Genomic DNA, 6,679 nt, shown 5'->3' with positions numbered 1-6,679 from the left:
TAAGTTGCAAAGCAGCCACAAAGCAGGTAAGACAATGGTTTGAGCCTTGTTTCCATGGAAAACACTCAGCTGCATCTTCCAGTGGCTTCCAGTGAATTCTCTATGAACTTTAGACAAGGCAGCGAGGCAAAGACAGTGTTATGCTGCTGTGATAATTACAACAGTGTGTGAGCGGAACAGCGAGAGAGAAACACAACAATGCATATTATATTATAATAATAATGTTTCTGGATTTGGATTTTTGTCTGAAATATCTCCACAGACAAGGTCTTCATTTTGGTCACAGCATAAAAAAAATCGATTTAGGGTTCCAGGCATTTTACTCAAGGACATAGTGACATTGATGGTGGGACCATAATTGAAATGTCTGTCAGTGTCAAGGGTCAAACCAGCAACCCTCTGGCTATTAAATGGAACAGGACAAATTTGTGTGATGTGTTCATGCAGGCCTTCATTTGTACCAAATAGCTTGTTATTCCACATGTTCAAAACGTAACCTTCAACCAAACTAGTAGGTAGGTGGGTAGAGGTATTTTTGTATTGCATGCGGACAAATTAAATGGATAACATGTTATAACCTTGGTAGTACAACCCATTTTACCAAGAAATACCAAGACCAAAATGTCTGTGAAGTAAATTTTCTGGCTAGAAAGCTTTAAAAGTAATGAATTGAAAGGGTAACATGGTTTTATTTGAGTTTTCAATCTTGCTGTGTATTTACAAAGCATTTTTTAAAAGCAAGGAAAGTCCCTAAGGATGTGAATCTTATAGGAGAATGAATACCTATTTGTGAAAACGAATCATCACTTAAAAAACATGTATCTGCATATATGTGGCCTGGATCGTTCTGAGGAAATATCCAGAAGGTAATTTCAAAATGTGCAATTTCAAAAGCTTGATTTTAAAGTTTTATTGCTTGCAAATTCAGATAATAAATTCAAGTATCCTATAGTCAAAAAACTATATTGATTGCTCAGATTTAATTGTCACTTTTACATCTTAAAATTCAAGTCATATTTCAACCTTGAACATGCTGGCCGCCAAAAGATAAGCAATTGGAAATTATTTGACCAATCAGGTTATGTTCTGTCAATAAATTCAGATAGATGGTTTTCAAAGTAAATTATTTCAATGCTTTTAAAGGCTGAACATTTCTAGACTACATTGGCACATTAAATGGTGAACACATGTCAAACAACTAATAAATACCTGCATGCTTGGCACTCCGTGGCAATACATGAATATTCCTGTTCTAGGTCAGCCTTCCTATTGTTTTGCCAACTATTAATCATCAGTTGGTTCTTCCCTCGGTCTGCTACTCACCTGACTTCAGCTCACAGTGTGAAATGATGCAATCCTCTAGTATTTGAGTAAGTATAAATCTTTACGCAGATAATAATATTAATTTTTTATGCTCTGCACAGTAAAAAATGGATTTTATGGGGATTTGATGAGAAGAATAAGTTTGTTTCTTCAGTTGTTTTATTGATATAAAACACAGTCTCTTGAAGATGTACATGCTCCATTGCGCTGCCACTCAATGAGGCTCTCCACAGGACATATTTCCCTCTCGCTATGTCTGTCTCTCTTCTGCCATCATGCATCAGTCAGACTGTTGGATTGCCATCGTGACTCCAATGTGCGTGGGAAGCATGAAGTGGTTGAGTGCTAAGCCCACCTATCCACGTCATTTCAAAGAGGACGCAGTGGGGAACCATGCAAGACCTCATCCTAACCCCCATTCCCTCTCCAATTTCCTCCCACATATCTGTCTCCCACTGAGTGTCTCACTTGTATAGGGAATTAATCAATCAGATATGCACATTAGAAAACTAAGCAAAGGAGGAGGGGGTACTTTGTCGGTAGAAGATAATAAAAAAGCAAGATATAAAAGTTAAAATATAAAAGGTAATTTGTTCAGTAAACATTTAATTCGCCAACATTTGATAAAGGGCATCAAACAAAAAAAAAAGCTAACTTCAGGATCTCATAAGAGAAGGAACCATGTGGGACTTGCAATAAAAATGCCTTTTACATTGGACAGTTAAGAAACCAACCAGTTTTCACCTTTTTGTTTGTTTTTTCCTGACCTTTTTATTCATTCATGTGATAGGGAGTGTGTCCTGATTGGACAATTGAAACCACAGGGGCACTCAACCCATTACTGCAACATACACAATATTGGCAAAAGTTTTGGGTCACCTGCCTTTACATACACGTGAAGGTTTATGACATCCTATTCTTAATCCGTAGGATTTAATATGGAGTTGGCCCACCCTCTGCAGCTATAACGTCTTCAACTCTTCTGGGGAAGGCTGTCCACAAGGTTTAGGAGTGTGGTCATGGGAATCTTTGACCATTCTTCTAGAAGCGTATTTGTGAGGTCAGGCACAGATGTTGGACGAGAAGGCCTGGCTCGCAGTCTCCGCTCTAAATTCATTCCAAAGTTGTTCTGTTGGTTTGAGGTCAGCACTCTGTGCAGGCCAGGCAAGTTCTTCACACCAAACTTGCTCATCCATGTCTTTATGGACCTTGCTTTGTGCACTGGTGCGCAGTCATGTTGGAACAGGAAGGAGCCATCCCCAAACCGTTTCAACAAAGTTGGGTGCATGAAATTGTCCAAAATGTTTTGGTATCCTGATGCTGATTAACAGTTCCTTCTTGGTATGCTGAAGCATTAACAGAGTCTTTCACTGGAACTAAGGAGCCCAACCCCTGAAAAACTACCCCACACCATAATCCCCCCTCCACCAACTTTACACTTGTCACAAGGCAGTCAGGCAAGTGCCGTTCTCCTGGCAACCGCCAAACCCAGACTCGTCAACTGGATTGCCTGACAGAGAAGCGTGATTCATCACTCCAGAGAATACGTCTCCACTGCTCTAGTGTCCAGTGACGGCATGCTTTACACCACTGCATCCGACGCTTTGCATTGCACTTGGAGGTATAAGGCTTGGGTGCAGCTGCTCAGCCATGGAAACCCATTCCATGAAGATCTCTACGCACTGTTCCTGAGCTAATCTGAAAGCCACACAACGTTTAGAGGTCTGTAGATATTGACTCTGCAGATAGTTGGCGGCTTCTGCACACTGCACACCTCAGCATGTGCTGACCCTGATCTGGGATTTTATGTGGTCTACCACTTCGTGGGTGAGTTTCTGTTGTTCCAAATCGCTTCCACTTTGTTATAATACCACTTACAGTTGACCGTGGAATATTTAGTAGTGAGGAAATTTCACAAATGGACTTATTGCACATTAATTTTTAAAATACACATTTCCATGTAAAATATAGGTATTTTAACTTAGGGCACAAACCCTATAATGTGTCTTGGATAGTTTTTGAAGGAGTCTTGAATTTTACATTTTTGATTGGGACTCTCTCCACCCACAGAATGAGCCCTTCACAAGATGGACAACCACCAAAAACGTAACAAAAATTAATTGATAAAAATGGGGGTGATAGAAATGCATGTAAATTGAAAAATAGGTAAGTAAAATGATTGTGAAATGCAATGATGAATGGGTGTAAAAAAATAATTTAAAAAAATGAAAAGTTTACAAATTAATAATGGAGTGATGAAATGTACGTGATTTGAAAAAGAGAAATTGTCAATTCACCTATCGCTAAGCCACGCACGGAAAATACAAGCTGGCCACAGTGCAGTATAGGGCTCACTCTAACTGAGCTCCGACACTTTCATTGCTGTGCTCCATTGACTCCTATGCAAAAGAAGAAGTTTTCTAGCATTTTTTGCTGTATTATATATTGTATATCCAAGATATGGTCAAACACTGCTCCAGGGCACTTTAATAAACAATTGCTTAAAATGTATTCCCTTTCCAAAACCTAAACCAAATCCAGATAAATGTAGGCTATTGATTGTTCCTAATGTAATGTTAGTTAGCTCATGCTAAGGGTGCATCCAGACCAGGAAAGTCCGCTAGTTCTGCTAGTCCGCTTTGGTCTGGACCAAATCCAGACCAAAGCAAGGTGCGGTTCACTTACACACTACTCTTTTAGAATTTGTAAACAAAACCACGTGTGCTAAGGTCCTTTAAAAGGTCATCCGTTCATTAGACAGAAATTCTGAAGCGGGGAAAAGCAGGAAGCTTTCAATTCACAAACTGATGTATATAAGCTCCTGCAGAGAGAGCATGCTCTTATGTGTGACTACCATGGCATGCTGACAGTGGCACTGTAGACGGATCAAGTATAAAGTTTGCATTCAGAAACAGAGGCTGTGTTCAGATTATTACATCAGAAATTATTACTGCATACTGCTGTGTAGTGCTCACTAATGAGTCATGTTTAGCCATTTCATCATCCCCTAATTACGTAATAAAAATCTGACCCTGTCACACTCTGCCTAGGCACACAGTGCATTTGTCTGTCATATGAGGTAGTTATCACTGTAATTAAAGACACAATCTGTACTGACTACAAGAGCCTGTTCAAAAAGGGCGGTGCTTTCTGCAACTGGGTTGGATAGAGGTCGGGCCACAATTGCACCTTAAATGAACCATATCAGCATCCGTTCGGCCTAGACCGCCTCTTCAGCTGGGTCTCAGTATGGTTGTTTGGTCCGCACCTGAGTGCGACTGCAGTTAGTAAGGGTAGAAATGAACCTGAGTTAGAATCAAACCAAACAAGACAGGTGTGAATACACCCTATGGTTTCTGCCACAACAGGTACCAACATCTTCAAGAGGAGGGAGTTGAAGACCTCGCAGACAAGGGACCTCCATTCTCCAAGTCCACCCCCACTGCACGTCTGGGTTTGCCATCTGATCCAACTTACCACCAGGTGGTGTTCAGTTCTCAGCTCTGCTCCCCTCTTTACCCGAGTGTCCAAGACATACAGCCACAAATATAACATTTGGAATTCTTGCAGCTGTGAATGAAGATACACATATTTACATTCCAATGTGGGTTAATCTGTCCAACTTGCGTGTTCAGTCTCATTAGAGTATAGTGTTTTTAAATATTTAAGTCTTCTGTGTAGCATTTTAACATTACTACCATTAGTTTTGATAAATTATCATAATTACAATAAACAAAGATATCACCGCCAAGACGATTGGCAGCTTTAACTGGCCTTTCCGCTATATTTGGTCTGCTACCGGGTTATGATTTCACAGGAAGTCTGCTGGATTGCTTCATGGCACAAAATTTGAAGGAGGAGGATGAAGCGGAGGAGGGCTGCTGATCTTCCAGCATAGAAAGAGCGAATGTTTTCTCGCAGTGGCAGATGGTAAGATGAGCAAAAAGCTGATGGAAAATTCTCAGTTCACAGTTATCAGCTCTCTCCCTCTTTTTTGCTCTTAAAAACAAATGCATGTGGAGGAATGCCACTGAGTTGGAGGGAGGATCGGATGCAGCATGATTTGTGGGAAATGTGTTCTTAATTTTATCAGACACGAGAACTAAATGTCAGTTACGCTGGTCTTCTTTGCCACCAACAAATATCTTAGCTAAGGAGCAAAATAGTAATATATGTATTCCTTTTGCAAATACACTGATGAATGGTCTTTCTAACCAGATTATTCCAGGACTCTTCAACTACAATTGTCAGAGTAATTTGAGAATGATATGTTGAGATAAATATTTAACACAGACTTTCATGATGTTCAAATTGTCTTTTTTTCTGAAATTGTCAGTGTCAGTATGACAGTATAGGGCCTAGACCTCCATTTTGTTCCTGACAAGTCTGTTCAAAAGCTTTTGATTGGCTTTAATGTGTGGCTGGTAGCGTCGATTGACTTCTCAGAGCATGCTGATATAATTGCAGGTTGTCAGAGAATAAGAAGAGCAGCTCTGCGAAATGTTCTGTAATGGATGACACATGTCGTCAGTGTGGGAGAGGAGAATGACAAATCACACATCAGAAGTCTCAGTAGGGGAGATTTTAGTGTGTATGCTCGGGTGTGTGTTTCTACTGTATTTATTGTTAGTTACCATGTTCAGGCATTTCTGCTGTTGTCAGTCTAAGCTCCAAAGACAGAGAAAGGAGAACTAATGTTTACCTGTCGGTTATAATATTTGTTAACTTTGATTCATTTGTACTTTATCAACATTTTTTGAAACCTTTAAAAACAAATGAGTCTAAATGTGACCCCACCTTTACCAGTTGCATGTGTCTACCATTCGTGACTGGTTTGACCAAAGATGGTTATTTTTGTTCAAATCATTTTAAAAATAACTGAAATGCTTAAAACTATTCAGTTAATTTAACGAAGTAATGTTGCTCTGCCACTTTCTGCTGTGAGCAGGCATTTACACTGCTTACCACAGTCAACACAGGTCTTACCAAAGCAGGACTGAAATCTTTAAAATTAGTTTGATTTTGAGAGCACAGGCACATGACATGCTGTTAAGGCATATGAAATACAGGATAGGTCCTTTACATGCCTCTATTACTTTTGTGAAATGCTATGCTTCTCTACACTGTTGTTTTTGTAACTATTATGTGGACCATCAAAGAAAAGTTGATTGTGTCTCTGATATTCCACGAAATGCACGAAAAGTTCAGCAGATGAGACAAACAGTTGTTTTATATTACCGTTTTCTCTGGCATGGTTTACAGGTTTTAGGTTTAGATAAACTCTAATTGTATATTCAAAGTGGCCCTGTTATTCTCAATCAGTGTGGCATTGATCTCTATGTTTTTACCACTTCTT

This window comes from Micropterus salmoides, unplaced genomic scaffold (genome assembly GCF_014851395.1).
Source record: "Micropterus salmoides isolate LMB-PRFRI ecotype aquatic unplaced genomic scaffold, ASM1485139v1 Ms_hic_scaffold_14, whole genome shotgun sequence".
Classification (NCBI taxonomy): Eukaryota; Metazoa; Chordata; class Actinopteri; order Centrarchiformes; family Centrarchidae; genus Micropterus; species Micropterus salmoides.
This window is presented reverse-complemented; position numbering follows the sequence as displayed.